This window comes from Gobio gobio (assembly GCF_949357685.1).
Source record: "Gobio gobio genome assembly, chromosome: 15".
NCBI lineage: Eukaryota > Metazoa > Chordata > Actinopteri > Cypriniformes > Gobionidae > Gobio > Gobio gobio.
In genome coordinates this window covers 4,005,563-4,020,434 of record NC_137108.1, presented here as the reverse complement: position 1 = coordinate 4,020,434, position 14,872 = coordinate 4,005,563, and positions in this window count along the sequence as shown.

Sequence of the window (14,872 nt, the reverse complement as noted above, 5' to 3'; positions counted from 1 at the left end):
GATGATGAGTTAAAACATTTCAAATGCACCGGCAAACAATTTTTCTAGTCATGTGTTTCATCATTGAGGATTTCTTTAAAATCTCGTCTCATCTCGTTCTCGTGAACCCAATCTCGTGTCTCGTCTCGTGAGATAAGTGTCTCGTCACACCCGTACTAAATGGTGTAATGTAAATCAAATGATAGTGGCTGTTTAAATAATACCACAATATACTACCAGTTAAAAGATCAAAGAGAATGGGAAAGTGTGTCCAAACTTTTGACTGGTAGTGTATATCATAATGATCTTTATGACACAATTTCTCATTGAATGCAATGGAGTTGTAGTTTGTCGATATAGTGACGCTGAAGGTGCTTGACCTTGCTTCAGTTTTTGATGTCTTGGGAGTGCGAATGAGTTGCTAGAGATCAGAAAGTTTTTTCATCCAAATCTACTTTTGTATCGATAATTCCACCAATTACATGTTTAATGTGCAAGATATACTGTATGTTTGGTCTCGGCACAGGTGTTTCACCAATCCATGCACTCATTACACTAAAACGCACCGTCATAAAGACTGTCTTTATGGAGACCGAGGGGCACAGAAAGAGACTGTCCACAGCACCATCTTCACACTGCAGGCTACCTTTCATTACCTCTCTCAGGATGAGAGACTGCCTCCGACATTGTGCTTAATAGTTTTCATGGAGAATGAAAATAGCCTCGAGGCTCCCAAAGCATATTGCAGTCTGAACCCTAACCTTTCCGTTGCCATGGCAACTTCTGCAAGTGTTTGTGCTACCCAATTATCTCTCATATTTGGAGGAGGGCTCTGGGATACCTGCTGGCTCTGACCTATTAGGGTATGGTGTCAGCGACAGACCCGTTGAAAGGATATCTGGACTGTGTGTTTTTTTACCTTCAGCAGACATGACAGAACACTGAATTCTGTACTAAAGGTGTGTAAAGTGCCCTTTTGGAAAGGTAAGAGAGATGATGGGTACAAAAATAAAGAGACACAATAAGCCACTGTGTACGGGGATTTCACAGTGTGACCTTGTGAGATTATATGAATACTCCCAGAGCGGAGTGAGAGACTGATATGTGAGGTGTGAAAAGCAGACAGACACAAACCCATTGAGAAGAGAGTGTGTGCGAGAAATCATTCCTCTGTTCACTGCTAACAAGATACTAGATCAAAAGATTTGAACTTGAGGATTTGCTCGTCCCTCCATTACACTGCCCTTCCTTCTTCTTCCTTTTCATCTTTCTTTTGACAGACAACTCCCTGGAAGTCAATGGAGTGTGATGTGCAGGCGTCACACTTGTAGATATCTCCGGATGTTGTTGAGGGAAAGGTTCAGCATGAATGGAAGCGTTTGCGGTCACTTGCGTTTGCCATTGTGACATCTCTTTTCTAGCAGCTCACAACTTCATGGAGGAAACTGCTTCAGTGATTATGAGTCTTGCAGTGAAGTGTGGAGCGATTACTACTATGAGACAGGCTGGAAATGTTTAATTAATGGCAGCGGCTATTTACACTAAGTGAAAATTACATATTTTCTTAGCGATAGGTGATATTTGCACTAAGTAAAAATAGTGATATATTCTATTTACACCATGTAAAAGTAGCAGATCTTTGCTATGTGTAATTAGATGCTATTTATACTTTATTTTGACAGATACATACTATTTGCACCTCAGTATTGTTGTATATTAACAGGATGTAATAATAACATAGAGTGTAAATTATTATATTTATTAAAATTATTAAATTGATGCCGCCTTAATGGGACAATAAAAGCCCTCCCTACACCGACCACTAACCCTATAAGCTTTTATTATTACTAAACATTTCGTTAGGCACTTCATTTTTAGAAAATGTTCTTAATTTGTATTGAAAGGAAATGTCAAGTAAATGTGTGATGTGTGATGGGAAAAGGGAGAAGAGCGAGCTCTGCAAAAGGCGGATCGCGTCAAAACCAAGATCCTTAAGCCTTTCACTTTACTGACTACACCAATGAAGAAGATGAAATACCGTATTTCCCGGACTATAAGTCACACTGGCTGGTCCTGCGACTTATATATCAAAATGAATTCATACTGACTGACAAGAGAAAACATTTACGTCTACAGCCGCGATAGGGCACTCTATGCTGCTCCTGTAGCCCACCCCTGAAAAAAAATGAAAAACTGTCAACTGAAATATTAACTTAAAGACAACTGAGAAAGACTGAACACAAACAAAATGCCCCCCAAAAGAAAAGCCTATTCTGCAGATTACAAACTGCAGGTAGTAAAATATGCAGCTGAAAACGGTAATCGAGCAGCAGAAAGAAAGTTTGGAGTGAGTGAGAAACTTGTGAGGGACTGGCGAAAAGCAGAGGTTAGTTTAACTGTAATGAAGAAAACAAAGAAAGCTAATAACGGACTGAAAGCAAGATGGCCAGAGCTGGAGGAACGAGTCCACAGATGGGTGCTTGAACAACGGTCTGCCGGGAGAGGCTTGTCAACGGTGCAGTTACGTCTCCACGCCCTGGTAGTTGCCAAGGAGATGAATATAAATGACTTTGCAGGCGGGCCTTCTTGGTGTTCTTTGTCTTTGATTTTGTGAAATAGATATCTAAATAAATGCGACTTATAGTCCAATGCGACCTCTATGTTTTTTACCTCTTCTTGACGCAATTTTTGACTGATGCGACTTATACTATGGAGCAAAATAGCACTTGCAAACAAGGTTTTGCACTTGGTGTAGGTAGACACTCCAATAATTAATTGTATGCATTTTTAGACATGATAGTAAACATACTCCACACAGTTCTGGGGGTTTAATAAAGGCCTTCTGAAGCCAATCGATGGGTTTGTGTAAGAAAAATCCATATTTAACACATTATAAAGTAAAATATCTCACTTCTGGTGGACAGCCTGTCATATAATTACGGAACTGGTGCGACGATGACGTCAGACATTAAGCAGATTGAACTGTGAGAGGCGTTACATTTTCTTAAGTATACTTTTTCCGTAAGTTGAATACGGAAGGTGGTCGGACGGAAGCTAGATATTTTACTTTATAAAGTTTTAAATATGGATATTTTTCTTACACAAACCCATTAATTTGCTTCAGAAGGCCTTTATTAACCACCTGGAGCCGTGGGGAGTATGTTTATAATGGATGGATGCACTTTCTTGGCTTCAAATTAATTTTGGGCTGCCATTCACTGCCATGATAAAGCTGGGAAGAGCCAGGACATTTTTTTAAATAACTCTGATTGTGTTCGTCTGAAAGAAGAATGTCATACACACCTAGGATGGCTTGAGGGTGAGTAAATCATGGGCTAATTTTCATTTTTGGGTGAACTAAGCCTTTAAGTACAATATTAAGTATATTTCTGAGAAGTAGCCTACATAAAGTAACGTAAAAAGTCGACTGAAAGTATACTAATAGCACACTTGAATAAACTTCTTGTAAGGGATACCAAGGCCCGGATTTGTGTACAGGATATACTGGTAAATGGACTGCATTTATATAGCGCTTTCAACAGACCTATGGCCATCCAAAGTGCTTGCCTCACATTCACCCATTCATACACCGATGGCGGTGTCAGCCATGCAAGCAGTGTTAATTTCGTTGACGAATAATTTTCATCATAATTTTCGTCAACAACCTTTTTTCACTGACAAAAACGAGATGATAACTAAATAAAAACTAGTGTTGGATGACAAAAACTATAACTATAAGTTCACTGTCATTTTCGTCAACAAATAAAAACGAGACGATTAGGGAAGAGATCCAGTCAGAACTGATGTCGTAGATGCGCAAATTTGATGTGAACGAGCTGATCTAACTGCTGGAAAACACGGCCTCACGCATCCCCAATCCAGCACTCCAGAACGGCTCACAATCAATGATTAACACACATTTATGCCAGGCAATTGTTTATGAACTAATGCTAATGAATAATGACAGTGTTTACTTTACGATGTTTATATAGTAATGTGTTTTAGACGGTTGTAACAATGCATATTTTATCTCCTCATCTGAACTTGAATGAGCTCCTGCAACTGCAATAGTAAGGTGAGATTTCAAAATAAGAGTCCCGGTGTATTTCCAGCTGGTTTATAATTACAAGTTACGCATTATATATTCGTTTTTGCTTACACAATAAACTGTATTTAATTGAATTCCCATTTAATTCATAGTCAGGAGGAAAGACCAGTAATTGATACATATTCAATAAAGTATCGGGGTTATAATAGTTCACTAAAACCATTAAAAAAAATCTTCGTTACTTGAAATTAAATAAATGTTAACTGAAATTAAAAAAATAAATAAACAAACTTATTTGAAGCTTTAGCTTAACATTATATACTAACTAAAACAGAAATACAAAGTTATAAAAACTATATAGATGTTTTTAAAAACAAACACAAAAGTGAATTGAGCTCTTTCGTGTATTTTTAATGTCAAAAACCAAATGATGTCAAAATGTCAGTTCAAGTGATAGTCGGTTATGTAATGCTTAAATGCTTAATGTATTACAATTTAACTAAACTCATTCGATTTTAGGAGACTACATCTACTGTAGATTTAGTCGACTAAAATCTTATGATATTTAGTCGACTAAAACTAGACTAAAACTAAAAACAATTCAAGTGACTAAAATATGACTAAAACTAAATCAAAATATGCTGTCAAAATTAACACTGTATGCAAGGCGCCATCCAGCTCATCGAGAGCAGTTGGGGTTAGGTGTCTTACTCATGGACACCTCGACACTTGGTCAGGGGGAACCAGGGATTGAACCACCAGCCTTCTGATTTGTAGACAACCTACATGAACCACTGAGCCACTGCCGCCCCTAAGATTCACAAGCTCTGGAGTTAGGGCGTTGATTGAGATGCGTTGATTCTGTCTCTGCTTCCCCTGTTTGGATTATGTTCCTGTCTCTGTTTTGGATTATCTTGGTTTGTGTTTTTTGAATAAACTCTTGCTGCACTTGGATTCTCGCCTCTCCTCATCCTTGCTTAAATCGTGACAATATATTCTAAAAGTGCAGTTTGTCATTGCATATGTGGTATTTTAGCGGTTAAAGAACTGAAAGGATACAAACTCAAATCCTCAAAGGGTTGTTACTGATATATCATACAATATTGCAAAGATATTAGAAATATTGGGAATTGTAAAATCATTTTCTCTCGCAAAAATTGTTATATTTCCCTTTACTGTGGGATGCAATAAATGGAAATTGAATTCGGAATATTGGATCTGAAACATATAACCTGTAGCTCAACAGTGAGGTGTGAGGTTGAATGTATTCTTTGACTTGAAAAGTATGCAAAGATGTAGCTTTCTTTCTGCTTCTAAGCATCTCCTTTTCTATTAACTAAACTAATGTCTGTGGCACCAAGGGTTCTGCATCGTTCAACAATAAAGCATTTTCTTCTCTTAGCTGTTCCCCTAAATAAGAAGTTCTTCACTGTGTGTTGAAAAAGGGCTTGGCTTTGTATTTGTTAGATCATTCACTGTACAGTATCATGAACTTTAGAGTCAGAGAGTGAATAATACAATAACACAAGCGCACAGCTGGACGCCTAGAACAGGAAGCACTCCTCTAGCAGAAGGTCAAGTCAAGCTGCACAACAAACCATAATCTTTCACGCACAAACTCATACACTCGCATGCTTTCTTTCCCTTCTCTGGCAAACTTCACTGTGGCCTCACTAAGACCTACAGCCTGCTACAGGCTTCTTATACCTCATTAATGGACTCAAATCCTTAGTATTCAAAGCTAGGATCCGAGTAAGAGCAATCACTCCACCCTGAAACATGCCTAGCTCATTAAAATATTGTTCTGGGCTACTATTCATAAAGGGCTCTTCACACCAAGAACAAAATGAAAAACCCACTTAAATTCTATGACGAGAGGCACTTTTAATCACACCCCTATATCATGGTTTTCCAAGACAGCTCACAAATAAAAATGAATGTTTTGGGGATAACAAATTAATATAATAATTACAAATGTCAGCTTACGTCTTGATTTTTAAGCCATTTAAGCTGCTTTTAAAACTTGTTTTGTCTGGTTGCCCCCTTGGAAATACACTGATTAGGCGTAAAATTATGACCACTGACAGGTGAAGTGAATAACACTGATGATCTCTTCATCACCTGTTGGTGGGTGGGATATATTAGGCAGCAAGTGAACATTTTGTCCTCAGAGTTGTGTTAGAAGCAGGAAAAATGGGCAAGCGTAAGGATTTGAGCGAGTTTGACAAGGGCCAGATTGTGATGGCTAGACGATTGGGTCAGATCATCTCCAAAACTGCAGCTCTTGTGGGGTGTTCCCAGTCTGCAGTGGTCAGTCTCTATCAAAAGAGCTCCAAGGAAGGAACGGAGAACCGGCCACAGGGTCATGGGCGGCCAAGGCTCATTGATGCACCATCTTGGTATATCTAAAGGAATATGAAAGTATTCCCTTTTTGTCTGCAATTGCTTTTCTTGTACGTAATGTACTTATTTTTGAGTTTAAAAAAAACTCAAAAACTTTTTTTTTCTTTTTTTTTTTCTCATGACTTCTTGGCCAGAACACATTCTGACTGAATCTGACTGGTCCTGTTCCTCAACTCAGAACATCTACCTAGTCACCTAGTCACCATCATATTTAGCTTTAAATTTTAAATAGCTTTTTTTTTTTTTTTTTCAACTAAACATCGAAATAAATCTAATTAATAAACTAAATTAACCATTTAAACTAAATTACTGATCGAATTATTGATCTAAAGCCCACACTGTCACTGTATGATAATTGAAATGAACTGATGACATCAGCGTTTTTTCCAGAATGGCTATACAGCTGAATAAAATTATGCTGCATTATTTTCCTGTTTAACACTGTAAAGCTGCTTTGAAACAATCTACATTGTTAAAAGCGCTATATAAATAAAGTTGACTTGACTTGACTTGACTTAAAGTGTGGCAGTCCTTCACTGTAGTCCACTGTATGTTATAAAACACTGACATGGTTTTACTTTTTGTGTAGATAATCAATTTTAAATGTTAATAAAAAGAGCCATAAGTGGAATAAACACCCATTTACTGTACATATTCTTTAACCTACTCTACACTTCCCTCATAACCAGATACCTTGGATGAATGCTGAGGTTTGTTTTCCTTCCCATGATGTGTGAAGCTTTTTTCATGTCTATTGACATAGCAGCATTGAGGAAAGCTAGGAACAACTTGACCGCTGGCATACAAACAGCCGATGTCCACCTGGACACCAATAACACTCAAAACATGTGGCAATGAATTAAAATAACTCACAGACTACAAGATTAATAACTACAGCAATGCTGGTCCCTCTCTGCCTCACTTAATAACTTCTCTACAAGATACATCATACGCATCTACATCCAAGTGCATCCGAGCCATGAAAACCACCCAGAGCCAGATTAATCATATGGGCATTTGGGCACAGGCTAATCATCCAGCCGCTCTGTGAAGGACAATCGTCATCCCCAGACGTTCTCCTTACCTTAGATTCAGGTCCTGAGTGTAATATCTGTGCAGTCACACATTGAAAGTGCAGTATTTGTCTACTGTGTAAATTCTTATGTCTTATAATTATGTGCAGTGTCTAGTGGCCCACTTTCTGCTGTGAGACCCATTAAATGTTTTGTGTATTTCAAGAAATTGCACAAAAAAAAAACATGTACGAACATGCATTTCTGAGTACCTGCAAGGGTGATTGGATCACAATTTAGTTGGACCCCATTTAAACTTGAATTTAGGGGTGTTGTTAGACCCTTTTTACTGAAGCATGTGCTCTTGTGAAATACCGCTCCCAGTAAATTACTCATAAATCCTACTCTGATTTTGGAGGTTACTGTACTAATACGGATCTGAGAATAACTTTCCCTAATAATATTTCAGCAGTCCTGTCCTGTGTGTTGTCTATCAGCTGCTTAGTACTATTAAATGTACCAAATACGAACTGGAAGAATTAACTCTTTCCCCACCCACATTTTCTAAAAAAAAAAGGCAGTTCCAGCTTTTTTGAACATATTCATAAAACAAATCAATATTGAAAATGTGGCCCCCATATTATTTTGTTGTATGAATATGCAAAGATGCAATATATCAAAAGAAAGAACAGAGCCTCTGCTTACATTTTTTTTTTTTATTGTTTTGGATCAACATTTGAATGTGGGTAAGTTTCATAAAAAAATATTTAAAAAAAAACCCCGCAATAATAATGTTCCTGAGAAACAATGTTTTGAAAAATAGAAAATCTTCCTTGTATTCCATCTTCAGTACTCCAGCACAGTAGGTGGCAGTGTGCACGTTTCTAGTTAGTTTGCAATCTGCCAGGAAATGCACAGAAGAAAAAGAAGAAGAATCCAACTTCACAGGCAATGTAAGGCAACATAATGTATCTTATTAAGCAGGACATTAGACATTACTTTAATCTTATTTTTTAAAATAATTTGATAGTGTTGGATTGCGTTGTGCACATTGACTGTTGATGTCTTCTTTCACGTGCTATCGGAATTATCGTAAATACGAGTTTCCAAGATAAAAATTGCACATGAACGAATGCCCTCTGATGTTCCCTTTCGTTCAGTCACTACGACGTAACGTTAGTGACTAACGAATGGGGGTTTCGCTTAGAAGCCTATCAACTTCGAGTTTTGAGAAAACGCCCAATGGCGTGCCAATGCCATGGGGCATGCGGAATTTGCATACGTAGCTCCGCCTCACTGCGTGAGTATATAAGGAAGTACGAGGCAATATCGCATTATGTTTCTGCTTTCGGAGCCAAGAGTACCTACCTCTTCACTCCTACAGCCTTCTGAGACTCTGTCAGCTTCTTCGAGACGAGCAGCTTTCCAGTCGGTGTTGGTGTGACGGCGCGTTCCAGTGATCGCATACTTCCTGCCTGCTGATCTGTGCAGTGGTCTGCATCCAGCTGGTGTGTGTTTCCCTGGGCGCTTCGGCATCGACTGTGAAGTTTCCTCTCACAAAAGAGCTTGCACGTGACGCGTCCTTTTCAGGATGTTTCGTCCGTGCACTTCTGGGTGCGGTAGATCGCTTTTTTCTTTCGACGGGCACGAGCGCTGTGTGACGTGTTTGGGCTTTCAGCACGCTCAGGCAGCGCTCGTGGATGACTCATGTTCTCTCTGCGGGAACCTGGCCATCTCAGTGCTTCGATCGAGACTCCGTGAATTCCGTGCTGATGCCGGAACGAGAGTCCCCTCCGTCCCCCCCCAATCTGCGGTCTCCTCTGGAGGCGGCACTTTGGCTGGTGACCAGGGTGATCTGAGGGTGACGGTGTGGAATAAAGCTCCGACGCTAGTTCCTCGGCCCACACCCCCCTCTCAGGCACTTGACCCGGCCCGCGCTCAGGCCTCTACATCGGGGCCGGCTCCTGCTGTCCCGACTGTGGCGTTTGGCACGGCGGAGGAGGAAGTGATGTCTATCGCCGCATCACAAGGTGGGCTGGAGTCATCTGAGGATGAGGATTCGGCTGTGCTGCCACCTTCGGGTGTCCCAGCATTGCCCGAGTCGGACCCAGAGTTGACAGCCATGCTCTCTCGGGCCGCCGCAGCGCTTGGACTGGAGTGGAACCCTCCGCCTCAGCCCGAGCGTTCGCGGTTGGATGATTGGTTTTTGGGGGCGGCGCGTTCGGACACCCGTCCGGCCCCTCCTCCAATACCTTTCTTCCCCGAGGTGCATGAAGAGGTCGCGCGTTCCTGGAAGGCCCCGTTGTCTTCCCGTGAACGTTTGGCGGCCTCTTCTGCCTTCACCTCTCTCGATGGAGCCGCGGCTCATGGGTACACTGGGGTCCCCCCAGTCGAACGTTCTGTTGCGATGCAACTGTGTCCACAGAGCGCTTCGTCCTGGCGTGGTGACCCAAAGCACCCCTCCAAGGCCTGTAGGTTTTCGTCATCTCTGGTGGCGAAGTCCTATAGAGCTGCGGGGCAGGCCGCCGCTTCTTTGCATACCATGGCAACTCTTCAGGCTTACCAAGCCAAGTTGCTGTGCGATATGCACGAGAGAGGGGCTGATCCAGGGCTCAGCAATGAGTTGCGTGCCGCCACCGACCTCGCTCTCCGGGCGACGAAGGTGACCGCACGCTCCCTGGGTCAGGTGATGTCCACAAATGTGGTCCAGGAGAGACACTTATGGCTCACCCTGTCTGATATGCGCGACGCCGAGCGAACACGTTTCCTCGACGCCCCCATATCACAGGATGGGCTATTCGGCGGAGCGGTCGAGAGCTTCGCCCAACAGTTCTCGGCCGCTCAGAAGCAGACTGAGGCAATAAAATACATCCTGCCCCGGCGGTCAGCTGCTGCCTCCACCCCACCGCCCGCGCAGGTGCCTCAGCCTGCTCGCCGCCGAGGACGCCCTCCCGCGGCTTCCTCCGCCTCTGCGCCACCCAAGCAGCAGCCTCCACCCGGGCCGCGCTGAGGCAGCCGCAGGAATGCGTCCCAGTCCGCTCCAGCCCCGCAGCCTGCGAAGAAACGCCAGGCTAAGCGGCGCTCCTGATGCGGACGGCTCAGGGATGGGCAGTTCTTTCCAGGAGACGGCGGCAGGGCCGCTCCTTCCCCCGGTGGAGGGCCGGGGGAGAATCTTTTGTTCAGCTGCTGGCCCCCGGGTCAGCAGCACCCTAATGTGGTTAAAGAAAGAACTGACAAACCCATCCCTGAGCCCCCAGAGATCGGTGACGGCAGTGCGCGCCACCCTCGGGTCAAGCCACTCTCGTCCCTCTCTGTCGCCAGCCCCCTGGCAGAGCAGACCCCCGTGGAACACGAGTCCTTCCCTGGTCTCCTCTGTCAGGGCGCAGCCGTTAACCGTGCTCCGACCCGGGGACGCCCAACAGCCTCCCCTGTCCGCGCCGGTAACGCTGCCTCGCTGCCCCACCCGGGGTACGCCTACTGTCCGTATGACCCCGTTGGTGCAGTCTCTGGAAGCCTGGCTTCAGCTTCCGGGGCTGTCCCGCTGGGTTGCCCGGACCGCCAGGCTCGGCTACGCGATTCAGTTCGCGCAGGCTCCTCCCCGTTACAGGGGAGTCCGCTATACCGTGACCGGGGCCCATGCCCCCGTCATGCGTGCGGAGATTGCCACTCTACTGGCGAAGGGTGCGATCGAGCCTGTCCCTCCAGCCGAAATGAGGTCGGGGTTCTACAGCCCCTACTTCATTGTACCCAAGAAAACCGGTGGGTTACGGCCAATCCTGGACCTTCGCATCTTGAACCGATCCCTTCACCGGCTTCCGTTCAAGATGTTGACTGCGAAACGCCTTTTCGAATGCGTTCGTCCGGACGATTGGTTTGCAGCGATCGACCTGAAGGACGCCTACTTCCATGTCTCCATCCTTCCTCGACACAGACCGTTCCTACGGTTTGCTTTCGAGGGGCGGGCATACCAGTACGCAGTTCTCCCATTCGGGTTATCTCTGTCCCCTCGCGTCTTCACGAAGATCGCCGAGGCAGCCCTTGCGCCCCTTTGGCAGCACGGGGTCCGCATCCTGAACTACCTCGACGACTGGCTCATACTAGGCCACTCTCGAGAGCAGGTTTGCCGACACAGAGATCTGGTTCTCCACCACTTAACCCGTCTGGGCCTTCGGGTCAACTGGGAGAAGAGCAAACTCTGCCCAGTGCAGAGGATCTCTTTTCTCGGTATGGAGATCGACTCGGTCGCCATGTTCGCGCAGCTTTCGAGCGAGCGCGCGCAGTCTCTGCTGACTTGCCTCCGACAAATCGAGAGCAAGAATGCGGTTCCACTGAAACTTTTTCAGAGGCTCCTGGGGCATATGGCATCTGCAGCCGCGGTAACGCCGCTCGGATTGCTTCATATGAGACCGCTTCAGCACTGGCTTCGCGATCGAGTCCCGAGATGGGCATGGCAGTCTGGCACGCTCCGGATCCAAGTGACTCGGGCCTGCTTACAGACACTCACCCCGTGGTCGAACCTCAGCTTTCTACGGGCCGGTGTGCCCTTAGAACGAGTTTCCAGGCATGTTGTCGTATCGACGGATGCCTCTGCCACGGGCTGGGGTGCCATGTGCAATGGACAAGCAGCCGCGGGCTCCTGGACAGGACCCCAGCGCCTCCTGCATGTCAATTGCCTCGAGTTGCTGGCAGTACGGTTCGCCCTGCACCGCTTCCGAGCGTTGCTGAAGGGTCAACATGTGCTTGTCCGGACAGACAACACGGCCGTAGTAGCGTACATCAACCACCAGGGCGGTCTACGCTCCCGCCGCATGTCTCAACTCGCCCGCCATCTCGTCTTATGGAGTCAGAAGCGCCTGAGGTGCCTTCGTGCTGTCCATATTCCGGGAGTCCTGAACCACGCAGCCGACGAGCTCTCGCGGTTTCAGCCTCTCCCGGGAGAATGGAGACTCCATCCCCGGACGGTTCAGCTGATTTGGGAACAGTTCGGCGACGCACAGGTAGACCTGTTTGCCTCCCACGACTTTTCCCACTGCAGCCTGTATTATTCCCTGACCGAGGGCACGCTCGGCACGGATGCACTGGCGCACAGCTGGCCGCGGGGCCTACGCAAATATGCGTTTCCCCCAGTGAGCCTACTCGCACAGCTTCTGTGCAAGATCAGGGAGGACAAGGAGCAGGTCCTTTTGGTCGCCCCGTACTGGCACGGCCGGACCTGGTTCCCCGAACTCATTCTCCTTGCGACAGCCCCTCCCTGGCCTATTCCTCTGAGACCGGACCTCCTCACTCAGAGACGGGGCACCCATTGGCACCCGCGTCCCGACCTTTGGAACCTCCACGTGTGGCTCCTAGACGGGACCCGGCAGGTTTGAGTGGCCTACCACCTACGGTGGTCGCCACCATCACTTCCGCTAGGGCAGAGTCCACTCGGCATGCCTATGCGTTGAAGTGGAACCTCTTCGTCACCTGGTGCTCTTCCCGCCAAGAAGACCCCTGGAAATGTCCGATCGGGTCCGTGCTTGAGTTTCTCCAAGAGGGGCTGGAGCGAAGGCTGTCTCCCTCCACCCTCAAGGTATATGTGGCCGCAATATCTGCCCACCACGATCTCTTGGAGAACAAAAAGGTAAGTCAGCACGACCTGGTCATCAGGTTCCTGAGGGGAGCTAGGAGACTGAATCCTCCTCGCTCTCCTCTCGTACCCTCTTGGGACCTCGCAGTAGTGTTAACTGCTCTGCAGAGACCTCCCTTTGAGCCTTTGCGGTCGGTCGATATTAAGTTTCTGTCTATGAAGACGGCTCTGCTGACCGCATTGGCCTCAGTCAAGAGGGTCGGGGACCTGCAGGCATTTTCGGTTGACGAAGCGTGCCTGGAGTTCGGGCCGGCTAACTCTCACGTGATCCTGAGACCCCGGCCTGGATATGTGCCCAAGGTTCCCACCACTCCGTTCAAGGACCAGGTGGTGAACCTGCAAGCGCTGCCTTTGGAGGAGGCAGACCCAGCCTTGGCATTGCTCTGTCCAGTACGCGCTCTCCGCGCCTACGTAGACATGACGCAGTGTTTCAGGACCTCAGACCAGCTCTTTGTCTGTTATGGTGGAGAGCGGAAGGGAAGTGCTCTCTCAAAGCAAAGGCTGTCTCACTGGATAGTGGACACCATTGCTTTGGCTTACCAGCAGCAAGGCCGTCCATGTCCCCTTGGTGTGAGGGCACACTCCACCCGGAGTGTGGCTTCCTCTTGGGCTCTAGCGCATGGCGCCTCGCTAGCAGACATCTGCAGAGCTGCAGGCTGGGCGACACCCAACACATTCGCCAGATTCTACAATCTCCGAGTGGAGCCAGTGTCCGACTATGTACTCGCCCCCCCCGAGGGGCCGGTGATGGGCCAGGCTCAGGTGTCTTCGCTTGCTCGCCACTCCACTCCACGGACTGGATACGTGCGATATTTCCTCAGGTGAGCTCCCCGAGAGCCCTGAGCTCCTCCAGCACTGTCGACGCCGACATCAGTTCAGTCTGCCCTCTCGAGCCCAGACCCTCATGTCCGGCCAGGTGCCCCATGTGCATGGTTCCCTCCGGCGACCCCCACATGTGTATTTCACCGTAAGTCTCCGCAGTGAGCGGGTTTCTTCCCTTGGCGTGTCCCCGCCACCCCTAGGGTTAAAAATCCACCTTCGGCTGGTACCCTAGAGATCTTCCATATGCAACCCTCTCCGGGTCATATGTGTCTCTTAAGTCCTCCCCACGGGTAGGCATCTTGGCATTCCCTCACTGGGATATGCTTCCCAGTGTACCTTGGTAATCCTGTGTTAAGGTGGGTCCTTCGTCCGTACTACTCTTACGACAGGGTACTCACACTTACGCAGGGCGCTGGAAGACGGCTGAGTGGCGGGATTATATTGGGACCCCCATTCGTTAGTCACTAACGTTACGTCGTAGTGACTGAACGAAAGGGAACGTCTCGGTTACGGATGTAACCCTCGTTCCCTGAGGAGGGAACGGAGACGTAACGTCCCCTTGCCACATCAGCTGTGTTGCCTGGAACGTAGGAGTTCAGTCTTGGCTCCTCAAGCAGGTAACATAATGCGATATTGCCTCGTACTTCCTTATATACTCACGCAGTGAGGCGGAGCTACGTATGCAAATTCCGCATGCCCCATGGCATTGGCACGCCATTGGGCGTTTTCTCAAAACTCGAAGTTGATAGGCTTCTAAGCGAAACCCCCATTCGTTAGTCACTAACGTTACGTCTCCGTTCCCTCCTCAGGGAACGAGGGTTACATCCGTAACTGAGACGTTATTTTTACCACTGGGAAGTTCGGAATTTATTTTGATACTCAAATTCCTGAGATGGGTGTGCCATAAACTTTAAATAAGGTGGCGGGGAGAACTACTGCTGTGACACGTAATTACCAAATTGGCAAAATAGCTATCTGGAT